The sequence below is a fragment of the Lissotriton vulgaris genome, chromosome 1_1 (genome assembly GCF_964263255.1).
Source record: "Lissotriton vulgaris chromosome 1_1, aLisVul1.2, whole genome shotgun sequence".
Classification (NCBI taxonomy): Eukaryota; Metazoa; Chordata; class Amphibia; order Caudata; family Salamandridae; genus Lissotriton; species Lissotriton vulgaris.
The window spans coordinates 1,439,545,063-1,439,564,100 of record NC_141685.1 but is presented as its reverse complement, the minus strand read 5'-3'; the positions used below and the strand labels follow the sequence as shown (position 1 = coordinate 1,439,564,100).

Here is a 19,038-nt window from a genome sequence, read left to right as displayed (position 1 = left end):
CAACGCCTTCATGACTGAGAGCGCTCCAGAACCAGGCTCCTTCCTGTGCAAACCCTCCTTGGTTTGACTTCCCGCACCACAACTCCATGGAGCATCCATTGCAGGGCACTCCAATCTGTCTGATTAGTGATAAAGTGAAACAGCCATGTGTGACTTAGGAGGAGAGGGCTTTGTCATCAGCCATGGAAGCATTGTTCTCTCAATGGGGGGGACCATCAAGGTACTATATGCACCCCTGTGACTGAACTTCTATGTGTTCACCATCTTGTTATTAAGGGCTGCTATATTAATGATACGCTGTGGGATGATACCCTGTGATCCAAATGAATAACTTCCTGGATTGCCCTGTATAGTTTATTCCCTCCTTTTTCCACCCTGCAAATGGTTTACTCAGGCGTTGGGAGTAAGATGTCTTCGACCATTTTCAAGGTAGCATTTCCTCATTTAGTAAGTCTACTAAGAACATTATCCAAGACATTAAATGGCTAATGCATTGAATATTATTTAATCAGGGTGGATTTGTTCACTAGTTCTTCCTTACACAAATACTGATAACTCCATCTTCCAATTGTTTTTTTTTAATAACAGTGGTTTCCTAACCTTTTAGAACCACAACCAACTTTTTAGAATGGCAACCTTTCACGACCCACCTACCATTAGTGGACACGAGGAGTGGTGAATTTTGAATGTAACTAAAGCATTGTGTGGTAGTCCATTCTTATTTACCAACATTACATTTTCCATTGAAAAAACCACTAACTTTGCACAGACTGGAGGCCTGGTCATAAAAAAAAAATTTACACTATTGTGTAAGTTTACTATATTTTTGTTGGGGTATTCACAAACTTCTAATTAATAGTAAGTTTATGACTGTGGAGACTCCACAGTTTGGGCTTAGAAGTCTACACGTAAAAAGATAGGCCTGTCCTATCTTTTTATGTATGAAATTCTCTGCCCCAGCTGTGGAGGCTCCGCAGACATAAACTTACCCTTAACTTTGAGTTTAAGAAAACCCCAAAAAATTGTACACTTATACCAAAGTGTAAGTTTACCTTCTTCAATGAGGATTATATAGACTATAGAAGGGTATTCTAATCATCCTAGACAATCATTCATTAATTTACCCTTCACCACCCTCCCGTAATTGGATCTTTATTTCTTCCAGTAGCATCGCCAATAATGTGGAGAGGCTCACATTCTTGGCATCAAACCAAAACTGGATCAGATAGGTCGGAGTACAGGACGACCATGGGTTGACTATCCCCATAGTTCTGTGTGGAGTTGTTGAATGATTCTGGCCAGGATATGTTGTTAAGAACTTTGCTTGTATGTTAGACCATTTTCTGCCGATAATTATGAACATACCTGTGTTTAACAGAATAACGAATGCGTAGCTTTGACCTGGGAAATAGCCATTAAATGGCTTAGTATTGTTCCTCTCTCAGAGAGAGTCTTTTCCAAAAGAATTAATAAGCGAACCTGCTATATTTAATTTGAGTGGTTTATTTTACTTCACTGTTTAACTATAAACCAAGATATTTATGCCAATGTAAACTACCACAGTAATCCTTCCAGTGTGGCAGCACACTTGCAAGTGAAGAACCACCATTTTGGTATTCTCTACTTATACACCAATATTTTATAGTCCCAAGTGTTTCATAATTAATTCAAATGCATATGACAGTACTGGAAACTGAGATACACTTCAGGGAGAGCACAAACCTACTGCTTTCAACAGCTGCTTTACAAATATTTTGCTGCAGGGATCCATGAAGAATAAACAACTCATATGTTGATGAACTGAGGTTATAAATTTTCTTTATGACATTGAACCTGGATTGAACCCCATAATACTACATTTTTCTCTAAACCCCATGCCCCCACCCGCTCATCACTAGCATTAAGAACGCTTGCCAAAATGTGACCATCATTTCAAAATGTTATTTAGAAGACCATTTTGACCTGAGCGCCTAAATAAAAGGCAATACTCTTTTATCTTGCCCTCATCTACTCTACATGCCACAGCTGCCATAACCTGTTGAGCTGAGGCTTCCAGTTCTCCGCAAAAGTTCGGAATGTGGACCAACCAATCCGCTTCCTGCACACACTAATCTCTGCCATGTTTTTCCTTCTAAAGAAGCACCTATGACTGACTACCTTAGCCTCTTGAGGTCCATTGACTTTCTATTAATCGACTCAAATTCGTATCACCCATTACTTTTTTCTTAAGAAATCCTTGAACTTCTGCTTGCTTTTCTCTGTTTCCACACAGACCCCAGAGTCCTCGATCTCAGCATTCTTTTTGATGTTCATGAGAGTTCTTATCTGGGTGGTATAAGTTAAATTTGCCTCTCTGTCAAACCATAGGGTGGATGTAGTCCCACTCCCTCAACAATAGTTGAAAAACATCTGTAATCGTTTCACGCTGGTGAACATTTGAAACAAGAACAGTGTGTGACTATTTTTGAAGGATTTATGGATTTCCATAATTGTACAATATGTTTTCCCCTGTCTATGTTTACTTAGCTAGAGTTACTGTAGTCACAATCATACCTTGCGCAAATATCAGTCTATCCTTATGTTCTCCACCCTATTTCCTGGAGCCAAAGGAGGTGTGCATTACCTCTATCCTACAATGCAGGATAGGATATATCTGAGAATAGTTACCTAACTTTTGCTCCTCCTAAATGAAATGTTTAAGCATCCTTAAAAAGAACTGGAATGATGGTGCAGTTTTATTCTATTAAACGTATTTATCTAATCCCATCCCTCAGACACCCCCATTCTCACCCATCACAAAATTACAACCTTTCCATAATTTTCTCTCAAAAATCCTATTGGGAAAAGCATATTTGTTAGAATAAACGGTGAAGCCTTTTTCAGACCAACGATCTGCTCATTGAAAAAGTGAGAAGAGTATCAAAACAAAACATTAACCTAGGAAATAATGATTTGAAAAAGGAATTTTCAGTAAAAAGCCTGTCCTCACCATTCTAATTTCTAATACATGCTCCAATATACAGTTATTAGGAAATGGCTAACCTGCAACATGTGTTTAACACTGCCATGTAGCAGCCCAGTGTAGCCCTGTGTGAAATAGAAACCGTATAGCCATGCTTGCATTTAAAATGCCAGATTTACAACTCAGTAAGTAATTTATTAATGTAAATTGAAATGTTAGACATGTTTGCTTTCTGTGTGAATCTTAAAAGTAAAATGTTGCTCTACTTGCACCCAAGGAGATAGCATGGACCTAGCGGGCATAGTTTGTATAAATTCATGTAGCCAGTCATGCTATAGTGTTTTTAAAGATTAATTTGGGCTTAAACATATATTGACTATCTTCTGTTAGGAAATACAAAGAAACAACATTTTCACAGAATATCTGTAAATTCAACTGACACATTGTTTTTTTATCTACATTGCTAACAACCCTGTAAAGTCACATATGACTAAAAGTGGAACAGCCAAATCTTGGTTGCTTAGTCTCTTTCTGCAGCTTTGACCTAACTCTGGTTTGAACACCATAATGTCTCCTTGAAGAGGTGAGAAACTGAAAACATTCAGAGTGTTCTCTGGTAATGCCCTTTTTGTCAGTGAAACCCTCTTTATAGCCACATGAGTTTGTTAATTGATTTAATTAAACTTTCCTTTGAGAGTAAGGGGCAATGGCAGGGCCGGACTGACCGTAGCAGGCACCAGGCGTTTTCCCGGTGGCCAGAAGTGTGGGGGTGGGTTTTGTACCGGTTGGGGCCGTTTTTCGTTGCTGAGGGCCAGTTTTGCAGCAGTGCTGCAAAATCAGACCCTCGTAACCAAAGCGCAGCAGGTTGTCCCCCCCCCCCCCCTCCCCCATCCTAAGGCCGTTCGAACATTATTGCCAGGACTAGTTTGCGATCCCAGTCCGACTCTGGACACTGAAGTCATAAAGATCTGCTTCTGCCCATGTTGCGAAATCAGTGGGATTGTTCATTGATCCTCAGGGGGCTGGAGCGGGCTTGCTTTGGGAACAATTGGGAGAGAAAGAAAAAACCTACAACACCTTGGTTAGACAGCAACTGGGGCACACTGATGTGCTCAGAGACTTTTACCAATTTCAGCTTTGGAGCCATGTAAAAAACAGTTGCAATCTCACATATGGGAGAGAAATACAAAGGACAGAAAAAGAGAGAAATCCTGATGTGTGTGTAAAGAATTCCTATCAACCTGGTAAAAGACAGTGGCGATTTGTCTACCACTTTACCTTACATCTCTGGCCCTGGTCACTAATCCTTGGCCAAGAAAGCTATCCTCCTGCTGGTGTGGGTTTAGATACTGATGATTGGAGCCTGTCTGCTGAGAGAACTTTTCTATTAAGGTAGAGAGGATGTGGAATATCCAGAATACTGAATTAGTTGGGGGGGACTTACCTACAGCGTGGGGGGGGGGACTTACCTACAGCGTGGGGGCATTACTCTGTCCGGGGTCTTCCTAGCGCCAGTCACCAGCGAACTTGCTCCTGTCTTCATCCCTCCCGCCGCCGCAGCCCACAGCCATCAGCGGCCGCAGTGCGGAGGGGGAGGCATTGCAGACCACAACTCCCAGACGCCCTAGCGGCACCGGAAGCCGCAGCACGCCATTTCCGCGCCAGGAGGCGCACAAAAAGGGTCTCAACCCCCGTGGAGTGGGGGACTTACCTACAGCGTGGGGGCATTACTCTGTCTGGGGTCTTCCTAGCGCCAGTCACCAGCGAACTTGCTCCTGTCTTCATCCCTCCCGCCGCCGCAGCCCACAGCCATCAGCGGCCGCAGTGCGGAGGGGGAGGCATTGCAGACCACAACTCCCAGACGCCCTAGCGGCACCGGAAGCCGCAGCACGCCATTTCCGCGCCAGGAGGCGCACAAAAAGGGTCTCAACCCCCGTGGAGTGGGGGACTTACCTACAGCGTGGGGGCATTACTCTGTCCGGGGTCTTCCTAGCGCCAGTCACCAGCGAACTTGCTCCTGTCTTCATCCCTCCCGCCGCCGCAGCCCACAGCCATCAGCGGCCGCAGTGCGGAGGGGGAGGCATTGCAGACCACAACTCCCAGACGCCCTAGCGGCACCGGAAGCCGCAGCACGCCATTTCCGCGCCAGGAGGCGCACAAAAAGGGTCTCAACACCCGCGTCGCGGGACCGCGCACGGGCCAAGCCCGGGCAAAGGGCGGGCCCTCTGTGGCCCTCGGAGGCACAAGGAGGACGGGACGGGCCACCACTCTTGGCCCCATCATATGAGAAGGTACAGCCACTTATTCTTCTTCTCAATCCCTATCTACATTGGTCCCCGGGATCCTGTCTTCCACCTACTATGTCCATCTGGGAAGAGCTGAACGCACTGTGCGGCACAAACTACATCCCGGATGCTACTACCCCCCCCCCATTGTGACCAGACTCACTGATCAAACAATTAGCACTCCCCAGGCTTCCCCTCTTATTACCCTCTCTCCATCCAATATCAGCAGCCCCTCTTTACCTGGCCCCAACCCAGCCTCATCAACGTTGGATAAAGCTGAGACCCGACCAAATGACTTTGTATCCCCCCTACAATTGACTCTTTTGGCCCAAATCGAACGCCTATTATACACTGCTCTATCTCCATTGATAGCAAAAATCAATGATTTGGGGGACAGGCTGTCCAGGATCGAAAAATCTGTAACAAGGTCAAATCCAACTCCTGGAAATGCTGTTACTATCCCCGCTAACATCCAGGAAAGGTTTATCAACAATGCTCCTAGGATACCTCAAACCTGTGACTCCCCTGTTATACCATCCACTCTATCTGGTCGTAGTGATACTCTGAATCCTGAACATGCCCCACATAGAGTTCCTATTAACTCACTAGAAAGAGGGCATCGCATTGATCTACCCCCTGAAGCCGCCCCATATGTCACCGTTCTTTCTGGGGTCCCGGCACTCAGCCCAGGCACACGTGAATCACACCAGGACCTACTGAATAAAGCCATTTATTGGCTCAATAACAATAGACCATTGCCATCCGCGCTAGATGGTGGGATACTGAGTGTCAGAAGGGTGGGGTGGCTTGGTCATCTGCCCAAAAATGTTTCGGGGGACTTGATTTTAATCAAATTCAAACGTAGGAACATTACCCCCTTTCTGCGATCTACCCAGCCCAAACTCGGAGATGGTTCCATCTGTATTTGGGACCTGCATGACTTTTACCCTGGTTCCCGAGTACCAAATCACTATAACACTGGATGAAAAAGGGGGATTCTGTGTATCTGGGGTTACTGACTTGCTTTGAATCCTTGATTTGTTAAACTATTTTAGTTGGGTTAAGTGTATTCCCTTTTAATTATGCAATGTTATGCTGAGTTATTATTATTATTATTTTTGTTATTTTTGTTATTTTTGTATTTACGTATTTGTTTTTGTTGCTTTTATGGTTTTACTCTCAAAAGCCGAATAAAGCTTATTTTGACCTGTGAATTAGTTGTGTCCATTTGGAAGTAAACCGTGAAAGCAGCGGCAGGTGACATTTGGCAGCGGACCTAACCAGAAGGCTTGAAAAGACTTTTCACAACTGGAATATCTGGCCAGATGTGGAAGAAGACTTCCCTTAGGGTAAAAGTTACACAACTGCTCCTGAAATTGCTGGGTGTCCCGGTAAATGGAAACTATGGACTGGGGTCTGAAGAACCTGTTGAGAAGATCTGGATATTTTTCCATCAGTTACTTTTGAAACAAGAACAGTTACTACTACACACTTTTTTAAACGAATTCTATATAAATACATTCTCTTCGAGTCATTTGCTCTATTGTCACGCCAAAAAAGGCAATGACCTGCTGCGCACTGGTTGCCATGTTTGTGAATCAGAGCCAGTTCTGTGTTCAGGTTAATTCTACATCCAAAGATTAGCTTTTGATTAAAAAAGAACCAGTTTGGCAATGATCAGGATACAGTCGTTTGATTTAATCCATTATTTCTACAATTAAAAAAAAATTGTTTGGGAATATTTTACCTGTTTGTTAATAATTTGTTTTTGTTTTTGCTGGTTGTATGCCACATGCAATTTTCTCTAAAACCGGCCGTGCTGCCTGTGTCAAATGACTGGTAAGCCCGGGAATCCTGAGGGAAACCAATTTACCTATTTGGAATTAGATTACATTGACTTACTAGGAGCTTAGTCACAGCTCACATCCAGACTGCAACCTCTGTGCTTCATAGTTCAACCACCCGGTTCCCTACATTACATATTGTGATGCTTATTTTATTAAGCTGTTGAATATTTAAACATAATGCAGTGTAATGCGCACATTCTGTTGGTAGGTTTTTCCTGAATGTTTCGACAACACTTCAACATGGCTGCTGTTATGCTGAAGACATAATTTGACATTTCTTTGAATTTTGCAATTGAGGAAACAAGATGAAGGACGACTTTCGACTCCTAAAAGCAGATGCCCACTGATAGGTCCGCGGATTGAACCTATAAGACCTCAACAGGGAGAGCTTGTCAGGTCCTTCTCTTTAAAGGTGCTGGAGCAGGGGGGCTCTTCTGAGGCAAGGACATAGTAAGCATGTGGCACTGGGGTCCATCCACCCAGTCACTTTTTGCTATAAAGCAATCAATGTGCCCAGTGGTTGTTGCTTGTCATCAGTATCACGTCACCAATACTGCTGAAAGTGAGGAAGGACAAGTGAGGAAGGAGGCAAGCTCAATTTGTGAGAAGGAGGGTTACAAGGCCGTCAACAGAGCTTCCTGTCGCCCATCAAGAGTCCGCTATCAATTGGGTTCATGCACCATTTTCTAGGAATGTGCTTACGAACATCACTCGACTGACCCTCTGGTGTTCAGGAAGCCCACTGTATTGGAACGAAATGTGGTGCTTCTCTGAGGACCCTCAGTCCATGTTGTAATCAATGTGCCTGTGTCTTTGTGGAGTTCATTAGGCCTCTGTTGCATGGCTGAGCCTCGAGCTATAAGCTCATTAGAGAGCTCTGCCCTGGTTCCAGGAAAGCCATCTCTCAAGACAAGGAGTGAAAGGGTTGTTGTGCTGTGTCCCAAAAAGCTGTCATCTCCTGTAAATTATACCCCCTCATCAAATCTATACCATTTGTTAATATGCTGTTCAATCAACTTCGAGGATGTGTAGGGTTGGACCAATGGCTGTGCTCTTATCCTTTTCTGGACATACTGAGGTAAGAATGGCTCATTTGTTTAGCCTCTCTGTAGTTTTTGTCACATGCTTGGGCAAGCGCAACACACCAGGTGTTCTAAAACAACGCAACTGTAAATAAAATGTAGGTATGGGGAAGAAGGAGGGAACTTATGGTTGAAGATCTGTGGAACATGCAGCTGGAAATGATGGCAGGTTGGCAGGCAGGAATACCACGGGGTTAACCAAGGAAGGCATAACGCCAACCAGAAGTTAAATAGCAGTAATGTCTGATCTGGAAAACAGAAGAACTTGGAAAAATAAAGGTGAGTGAACAAAGAATCTCGGAGAATAAGGGGGAATAGAGCACTGAAATGTAATGTCCTGAAAAGTGAGAATTAAACTGAATATTTCAATTGTGCTCGTATACTAAAATGCCTTATATCTCAGTAGAAATCCATACTCAACAATCGGTCCGTAATTTCAGATGGTTGACATTTTTGATGGGGAGGAATTCCCTTCCAGTTTGAATGACCACCTTTTTGATTGGGACCTGAGCTGATTTCCACCTTGTCTGCTCCTGTTCAGTCAGAAGATGCGTGTGACATCACCAGGTCACCCAGGGTCTGCCATTCCCCTGATCACATGTTCCAGAAAAACAAAGCTTCTGTCCCCACAAACCACGTAGACTAATGGAAAGACAGTGCTCTTTCCTCTAACACCCAGATTCCACATATCAGTAAAGAATATGCGGAGTAGACTTCTGACAACCTCGTCAGGGGAAACTCTGCTTTTGTATTAATTGGACGCATTATGTCAGTCCACTGTAGTATTGCAGAGAACTGTCGTGAAACCTTCTGCATAATATGCACAGCATCAATCTCATCTCAGTTTTTTCTTTTTTTTTTTTTTACAGATGATGATCAGGTTGTCTACTGGTCCATTTGCAATTTCTCTATGAAGGGTAAACTTGTGCTATGGCTTCATGACACTTTCTTTCAATTCATCCTGCCTTTTGTGTTTTTGTTGCAAGTGACAGGAGGTTGCCTCAGGCAGATGTTTGTCTCTGCCAACAAGCACAGGCACTATTAGAGTCTTAGAGAAAGTGCATGCCTCCTACAAGAAGAAAAACACGGTTGAACACATCTTTGCCCGGTGTGCACTAAAGTGTGTGTGGTGAGGACAGATGTACTGCAAATTACTTGCAAATACAACTGTTTATTGTGAAAGGGCATAATCAGTTGTAATCCATGCTCAGGTGCACAGCAGTTAGCCCTTTCCATGCTCATGACGAGCTCAGCTCGTCATGATGCACGGTTGAGCTGTGCTGATGACGAGCTGAGCTCGTCATGAAAGTATGGAAATAATCAAAAGTCAGCACAGGAGGGGAAAACACCTAGCAGCCAAGGTGTTAATAAACCACTGGTTCATTAAAACATTGAATTCCTTCTCCTTCTATGATGTTCTCCAATTTAATAATAACAACTGATGTGGGCACCTTGGTACTGCCTCATGGGTAGGCTTGCTCTGCCGCCTCTGACATAAATCAATTTCAAGTGGTGCACACCCATCAACCACCCACATACCAATCTGTATTCTAGTAATGCACAGGTGCCAGTACCTCAAATTGCACCGGTCTGCAGGACTTCCCTTTTAACCATTGCATTTACTGTATGAAGGTTTTTGAGTACTTTCTACATTAATCCCCTTGAGACACATTATCACATATTTCGCCACAGTTTTAACAATGAAACATCCAATCACTCCATGACCTACCCTCAAGAGAGGGGTGTGGCCTAATCATAAAATAGCACATTACTTTTTTTTTTTTTTTTTTTTTATTGGAACACGTCAAAAAAGAAAAAAAAACCATGAACATACAAGATACACAAGATAACCGTCACAGAATGCATAATTCATAATTCAAAACGAATTTTCCAACCTTGAAGAAAAGAAAAACACAAGCGCACATACTCAAATACAACTTACAAATAAGAAAAGGGTAAGGCTACACAATGGGAGATACACATAACTATAGCCACATCATTATTAATACTTAAGTCTCATAAAAATCAGAAAAAGCCCCCCAAATTTTCAATCCCAATCTTTTTTTCCTTCTTGATTCAGATAACGAAAACAGACTCCACTCTAACTTATACAATTTATATAATCGAGCTTGCCATTGTTGGAATAATGGAGGTTTTTCTTGAAGCCATTCTGCCGCAATACATAATCTAGCGACCGTCATTATAACAAAAATAAACTGTCGACAACCAATGATTTCCTTATTTTGGCCATCCTCAGGAATCTTTCCTAAAATCATCATTGAAGGAGTAATTTTTAGATTAACCTTTAGGATAATAGATACAAACTTTTCAATATCTTGGATGAATCTCCCTAATATAGGGCAAGAGAAAAAAATATGTATACAGTCTGCATTATCCATTTTACAGCGAAAACATTTGCCATCATGACCTCTTCCCCACTTTAGCATTCGAACCGGTGTATAATATAAATCAAAGAGGCTTTTAAAAAACTGCGCTTTTAAGTTAGCGGACATCAGTACATCTTTAGACATCAAAATCAGATTTCCCACTTCAATATCATTGTCTCCCAGTGATTCCCTCCATTTTCCTTGTACTTTATCCAAATCATCAGTTTTTTCTTCCAAAAACATGCGATAGAGAATCCCTATCTTAACTTGTAGTGTTATACCTTCTACGATTTTATGCTCCCTTAAAGAAATTTTGTGTCTATTAAAATAATCTCGTACCTGTAAGAACTTAAAGAAAAAATCCCTGGTCAACCCAAATTCTTCACTCATTTCTGAGAACGATTTGCACTCTCCTGCACTCGAAAAAAAAATCTCCCAGCCTGTATACCCCCTTTTTTTGCAGTTTCCGTGCCACTCCATCCGAGAATATCATGGGTAGAAAACTAACCAAACAATATGGAGTATAGTATGAGACTTTCCGTACATCAATGAGCCGGGCCACCCATTTCCAGACTTTATGAGCACCTATAAGAACCTTGAATCGTGTCCTTTTGTAATAATTGCCATCTATTTCATTAAAAAACACTTGTTTGGTTTGTGACCCCATCAATATCTCAAATATAGAGGGATAGTTATGCATGTCCTCCTTAGCATCTCTTAATAACAAAAATCTCATTTTTAACAAAAAACATACTACATAATACAAGAAAAAATCAGGTACCCCCATTCCGCCCCTTTCAATTGGTAAGGTAAGGTGTTTCATTGCCCGCCTGGGTTTTCCGGGACTCCAAATGAATTTACCGCAAAGAGATTGTAACGCCTGTAATTTAGGTTTCGGAAAATCCAGGGGTATTGATTGGAATAAATAAAGAATTTTCGGGAGAACATTCATTTTGATGACATTAGTCCTACCAATAATAGTCAAATATAGCCGCTCCCATTTCTCCAAGGAGGTTTTGATTTTATGGAAAACATTACTCCAGTTAGCATTAACCAACTCATCCATGTCCGTTTTTATACGTATTCCTAAGTATGTAACTTCATCAACCACCCTTTCATCCCCCCAAGTTATGGCACTGGAACAAAGTATTTGTGTTTTAGAAGCATTAAGTTTATATCCTGTTATCCTACCGAATTCTTTGGCTAGCTTCTCAATTTCCAAGCTGGCAGTTTCCGGGTTATCCGTCACAACTGCTATGTCGTCCGCATATGCGAATACAGAAAAAGAAAACTCAGCAACTATAAAGGGGGGGATCAACCTATTCTGGCTTAGTAACTCAATAAAAGGATTAATATATAATGCAAATAAAAGGGGGGAGCATGGGCAGCCTTGACGGGTCCCTCTTGTAATATTAATCACATCGGAGAGTCCGCCCAAAGTGGATATCCTAGCTTTGGGTTGGAGATACAGTGTTTTGATGGCCTTAACATATCTCTGACCAAAACCCATTTTTTCCATTAGGGTCCATAAATACTCCCATGCCACCCGATCAAACGCTTTTTCCGCGTCTAATACAAAAAGCGCTAATTTTTTTTTGTTAACCGCAGCCAAATCAAACAGGGTAATAACTTTGTTGATGTGTTCAGTAGTGCTCCTTTTAGGAATAAACCCGTGTTGATATCTGGACACTAAAGATGACACTACCCCGGACAGTCGAATAGCCAATATCTTTGAGTAGATCTTATTGTCCACATTCAACAGGGATATAGGTCTGTAAGACTATCAGTAGGTTTATCTTTTTTACAGAATACTACAATTGTTGCTTCGGCCCATGTAGCAGGGGGATTGCCACCTTGAGCAGCTAAAATTACCCGGTGTAGCTCATCCTTAATATTGTGCATAAAGCGTTTATACATTTCAGCGGGCAACCTATCGGGCCCTGCAGCTTTACTCAATGCTAAACTATTCACTGCAATTTCCACTTCCCCCAAAGTTATCGGTTGATCAAGTTCATCGGCTATGCCAGGGTCTAATATTTTCAAATCTGTGAACATCCTATCATACCATTGATCGTCAGGCGCTATAATGTCTTCCCTCGCATACAGTTGTGCATAATAAGTTTGGAAAATTCCCAATATGCTTTCTTGATCGTAATATATATTGCCATGAGAGTCTTCCATTGCCTTTATGTATTCAGCGGAATGTTTCATTCGGATTTTTGTCGCCAAAATCCGGCCTATTCTTTCACCGAATTCATGGCTTGTCATTTTGGAGGTTAAAAACTTTCTAGCAATTTCTTTATCCCAAAATCCCAAGATATTAGACCTAGCTTTAATAACCCCATTCTCCTCTTCCGCCAAATCAACATTACCCAAAGCAATTTTTCTGGTTAAAGAAATCTCAGCATTTCTCAGCACTTCATATAACATATCCAGTTCCCTTTTTAATTTCTTGCGCTGGCCAAATGCAAAATTAATACATTCTCCCCTAAACCCTGCTTTAAATGTGTCCCATACCACAGGGATGCTAGCCGTGCCACGATTTTCATTGAAAAAGGTTTGGATCCAGCCCTGCATGTGTGTAATAAATTCAATATTTACGCCCAGTTTGCGATCATATGAGAAACTAGCTTGTATCTTCCTTTTGGGTAAATGATGTATATCTACCACTAATGGGGAATGGTCCGAAGAGATTCGGGGGTAAGTTCTAATATTCGTGCCTTCCATCAAGTTTCGGGGTAGAAAAAAATAATCTAATCTTACTAATTTCTTGTGTGGATAAGAATAAAATGTATATCCAGAATCCTTATTTCTTAGCACCCCCCAAGTATCCACCAACCCATGATCTTGTAATAAATTCTTAAGGGCAATATAAACCTTAGGCTTGCGACCCTTATATATTATTTGTGGATCTCCTAATACGCTAGTGCTCAGATTAATATTGATATCACCACAGATCACTATCGGGTGTTGAAAGTTAACAAGTTCCAGATTGATCTCTATCAAAGGCTCGGGGTCATCCAGATTTGCCCCATATACCGAAACTAACGTGACCTGTCCATTTCCAAACTTTAACTCAGCAATGACCCAGCGCCCTTTCTTGTCTTCCAACTTGCGCCCAACCGTAACTGAGGTGTCTCTAACCAAAATAGCCACCCCACGTATCATACTCGATTGTTTGGAGACGGATACAACTCTATAGCCTAGATCCTTCAAGAGGTCCCTCTTACTCCATGGAATATGCGTCTCTTGTATACAAGCCACATCAGGTTGTATATATTTTAACTCCGCTGCCACTTTATGTCTTTTTGTTACGTTATTCAAACCGGACACATTCAGAGAGCAAATCCTTAAGCAGATTCCCGCCATATTAACTTCAAGCGTCTTGTCCAAGGTGGTTTAACAAAACTTTGTACAAAAGAAAAATTATATAATAACATGTTTAAGTCCAATTTCTGTTCATTGTATCTTGTGTTTATTTTTACAGCACTCACTAGTCGTGTTCCAAATTTTTTCCCCCTTTTAATCACACCCACCCGTGCCTTTACCCCCCCAAGAGAGCCCCCCCCTCTCTTGCGCCCCCACCCCTCCGTCCCACCCCCCCTTCACTGAGGCTTTAGGACCAATGGTCCTGTGATGAAAAGTTTGTCCCCCCTCCCCTGCCGCCCCCCAACAGAGTTTTCACAAACCTATGATTAAACTGCAAGTCAATACTGCCGGCGAGAAAACCCCCAAAAAATCCACATTATTTATACATTTGTCTAGTAAGCTACAAATCAATACTGCCAGTGATACTGCCAACAGAATAACCCAAAACTACCAAAGTTATTTAGACACTTTGCATCTCACAGCCCAACATCAAATTGAAAGCAAAAATTCTTTGGCGGCAGACTCAGTGGTAAAAAATCTGGTGCGCTCTTTTTGTATAACCTTGAGTTTTGCAGGAAACATCAAATACACCTGCGCACCTTTGCCTTGAAACTGAGCTATAAGTTGTCTGAACTGCCATCGTAATTCAACAGACTGCTTGCACAAATCAGGCCTAACAAAGAATTCACAATCGAGACCTTTACATTTTTTATCAGGGCGAGCCCTTAAAAAAATCTCCTCCCTAGCTTGAAAACTATTAAACGCCACTAGAATTGCCCGAGGTTTTTTATCTCTAAGATTCGCCCTGAATGGAAATCGATGGGCCCTTTCAACCTCCCTGTCCCATTCCCATCTCTCAGTCTGTGGCATAGCAGCTTTTAACAATGAAACTATAAATCCTCGTGTGTCAGGGGGCAAGATGGCGTCCGAGTCGGACGTGTGAGTTTGTTGCTCCTGCCGGACCCCATAGAGATAAGGCAATGCGGCGAGAAGACTGAAAACTGAAAGTCTGAAATTTTCTTAAAACTTAGTTAAAAAACCTCCGTTACTGCTGCACTGGATACTAAGGATGATACAGGGAACAGTATTTACCTGGGCGTGGCAGCGTTTTTTTCAGCAGCTTGGACAGCGAGTACACGGCGCTCGGCTACTGCCCCTGATCGGATATCAAACTCTGCGCACCTGGTGGAAGGTTGTTTCCCGCTTGAAGCAGGACAGAGCGGCTGTCGATATCACGGTGCTCGGGGTTGCAGCGTTAAGTGCAGAGAGAGGTGCTGCCGTTAGACTGGCTGAGATGCGGCTGAAGGGAAGGAGAGCGCGAGGACAGGGCGCCACAGCTGAAGTGGTTAACGGAGCTGAAGTGGCGGGGAAAACGCCAGAAGCCATGGCGGTGAATACGGCTGAAAATGACATTGCTGGAGTAACACCCCCCCCCCCCCCCTCCCACAGTGAGTACGAGCAGTGCAGCGCTAGAGAAATCAAAGGGGAGAGAGGGGGAGTTAAGTGTGCAGAGAAAGATACCAGGAATGTTCACCGCTTTGAAAATGAAAGCGGTGGATACAATTGTTTCAAAAGACTTAAATGACTCTAATGTTCCACAAACAGCTGTTGTAGAAGCGGAGGATCCGACGATCGTGTCTGGGGAAAAAGCATCTGACTTCAGCCAGGCTCAGAGTTTAACAGCGGTAGCTTTGGGAAGCGAGAAAGGGTCTGTGACAGATTCTAATACAGATTCTACTACACTTGTTAGCGCTGGTGCAGACATGAACGTAACAGAAACGGCCGCACAAATACAGGCTCAATTACAAGGACAAGTACAAATGAATAAAGGGCTCCTATGTGAAGTGATACATGAGAAAGCAGGCAGTGTTGAGGGGACTTGTCCAATGGCTGGAGACACTGATTCTGCAGATTTTTTTTCTCTATCAGAGCATTTGATGTCTTCATCTGAAAGCCTGGTTGAACTGTATGCAACTCGCATGAGTATGGAGGATGACGGCCCGGACGATGAGATAGAAGAAGAAGAAGAAGAACCTGGTCGTAGTCTTCACAGTAGCCCGGAGGAGAATATGGATAAAGAGTCCACTGGCGCAAGCACTGTTCGGAGGCTCAGATTGGGCAAAAATGATAAAGAGCTTTATTTAGAAGGCACAGCTAACAGAAATAAAGATGGGGAATGCTCTGAGGATATTTCATTAGGTCTGATATATGAAACCATGATGCTACATAGGGAAGAGAATCGAGAAGACAGTATGAAGGTTCAAAACTCTTGTAAGAAACTACAAAATTCGGTCAGGAGGCTGGCTAAGTCACACAATGAGTTTGTTACTAGAGCAACTGAAGCTGAAGCGCGTATATCCTCATTGGAAGATGAGATGGGCCAACAGCGGAAAACTATTGAAACACATCTAGCGACTAAAGAAGATATCAATTGGAAACTCACAGACATTGAAAATAGAGCCCGCAGAAACAATCTAAGATTTTTGCAAATTGAAGAAGGAAAAGAAGGCTCTGACACACGAGGATTTATAGTTTCATTGTTAAAATAGCACATTACTAATGCAAAATCTGTACTATGCGTAGATAACATTTGTAGGTGGGTTTAGCTATTGGCCAGTTGGGAGTCCTCCACTCCTTTAACTACCAGCCACAATAGGGGTGTTTTTTGGTGGTTAGGCTCCCCTTTCAAGTGACACCCTGTGGTTTATATGCCTCATAGGGTCACAAGCTTTCGAAATTCATTGAACCTTGGGTACACTAAACTTTTGGACTTCAGTCAGGTTCTCACATTGGTTTTGGGCTGGTATAAAAAATAATTATTTAACTAGAGTCTTTGTCAGCAAAATTAATATTGTTGTGCATTTTATTTACATTCAGATTGAAATTAAATGTAGGGCTTCTGGATATATATGCTTGATTATTTTCTGCTTCCCACTATACCCGAAGTATGCACAGTCAGATGTCTGAAAGTGCATGAACATAGGGGGAAAAGGTTCTCAGTTGAGCTGCTATTTTTTCTCAGAACACCACACTGATCTGTGCCTCTTCAATACTCGTAGGCTCAAAATACATTCTGTAATATGGAATGGGGCAACATCGTTTTTCTCCTTTCCATATCATTAAAGTAGTGCAAAATGAATTGTAGCAATGCAGAATTCCTGCAGCGAGTTCCCTAAGCCCATATTACACTGTGAAGTTACAGCTTTTCACTGGAAAAAACAGACCCTGGTGGGTGAGGCACTTGGATCAGACGCTCAGACTATAAAAGGGACCCGTTTTATGAACGGTGTCCTGCGGGAGTGCTGTGGAAAACACTCTTTCAGTTTTCCTGACCCTCTCCACCCTAAACACACTAAGTCCCTCTTTTGGGCAAAAATTCTACAGCAAAGATAATGTGAGGTTTTGTATGTACAGATACATACAGCGTGGCACTGGATAGAGCTGTGACTGTGCCAATACATCCTTGGGGCACTGCAACTTTTTTTCAGTTATAGGATGGTTCTCTTTCAAACACTAGCCCCAGGGGTACTTTAAAGTTCTTGTGATTATTCCATGTATTGCATTGTATTATAATTGCATTTATATAGCTCTTACAACCCTGATGATTCAACGAGTAGCACGCTACTCCGGAACCCAAAAAGGATTAGTGGTGAATTAGTATAGTGAAATATTAAATACATTTGAGCGGTGGATATGTTATTCTCTTATTTGGATTGAAAAGGATAGTGGAGATATGGAAGAGGGAAGGGTCTCCATTTGTAAATAGAGCTTGCTACCCTTGATTTGATGAGGTGTTGAAGCACTTTTTGGTGGGAAGCAACCGACTCTGGAACCCAAAAGAGGAATAGTGGTTGATTAGTATAGGGAAATAAGAAATTAATTTGAGCGGTGTTATTTTGTCTGTTATTTGGATTGCAAGTAATAGTGGAGGGATAGAAGAGGGAAGAGTCTAGAAAGTTTTGGTTTTACTTTTACGTCTAACCACACCTTTACCACTTTAAATTCAAATTTGTTTTATTGGTTTCAAGAGCAACAGTAGACAATACATTGCAAGGGAGGCTTAGTAGGCATAAAAGACAATCAAAGCAGAGAAATATGCAGTATCCAGTAAAAATATGTTTGGTCATTTGCGCCTGGAAAAACAATGACGTGGTGCTGGAAGTGCAGACGCTCCTTGCAATGCAGCAATGAAATCGTAAGAAGAAAAACCCCAACTGTAGCCCCCCCGCTCCCCCAGCCTCCCTCCCCATTCCCACCCCGCCCAGTGTGCCGAACATGTGGGGCAAGCAGAGCCCTAATCGCGTAGTGGATGATACAATCACTCAGGTGAATGTATGGAGTCATTTGCATTCGCGGTGAGTCTTAGAACGCGCAGGTACTTAGGGCACTTGATCTCATTGAACTCCTTGGACAAAAGGGAGAGCAGTGGAAGCCACACTTTCTGATAAGCAGCCGTGGATTGTGTAAGCGTGGCGTGAATGCGCTCCATGCCCAGGGTAAACCATATTTTATGTAACCAACCCGTGTGAGTAGGCCTGGTGGTGGAGCCCCACAGGGATAGGACATGTTGTGTTGCAGCCTGCATGGCAACCCCCATCTGGCGACACCTTTACCACTTTAAAAAAATATGTTGATAATAAATGCTGCATTAAAATCTGGGCTTGGTCCCCAACAGTGTCATACCCCTGGGGATAGCCTTCTTTGCATCTTGTTATCAGAACCACCCCCACATCAGTGATATAGTGGGCATTTTGGAAACTGTGGAGCCAGGGCCGGACTGGGAACAGAAACCAGACCTGGTAATTGCTAGGCCAGCCCCCCCGGTGGGGATGGGGGGTGCGACCAAGCTGTTAGCTACGGCCATTTTTACCTGATTTTGTTACCGGGCCGATATTGCCGGCCCTCAGTAACAAAAACGGCGCACCAGGGGGCCAAAAACCAGCCCGCACCCTGGCGGCCCACCGGGGAAATACCCGGTGCCCGCTACGGCCAGTCCGGCCCTGTGGGGAACTAGGGGGACTAGTTTTTAAATCATAAAAGGGCGGAATGCCATCACACACAGTGAGTTTAGCCAATGGCTGAAGTGGACAAACCCATTGGCCCAAG

At 42.9% G+C, this 19,038-nt stretch overlaps 1 protein-coding gene across 1 annotated transcript in view; it reads right to left on the bottom strand.

Moving 5' to 3' along the window:
* TBC1D22A (TBC1 domain family member 22A) overlaps window positions 1-19,038 on the bottom strand; it is a 2,197,648-nt gene that overhangs the window by 576,866 nt on the left and 1,601,744 nt on the right. The window lies entirely within an intron of this gene.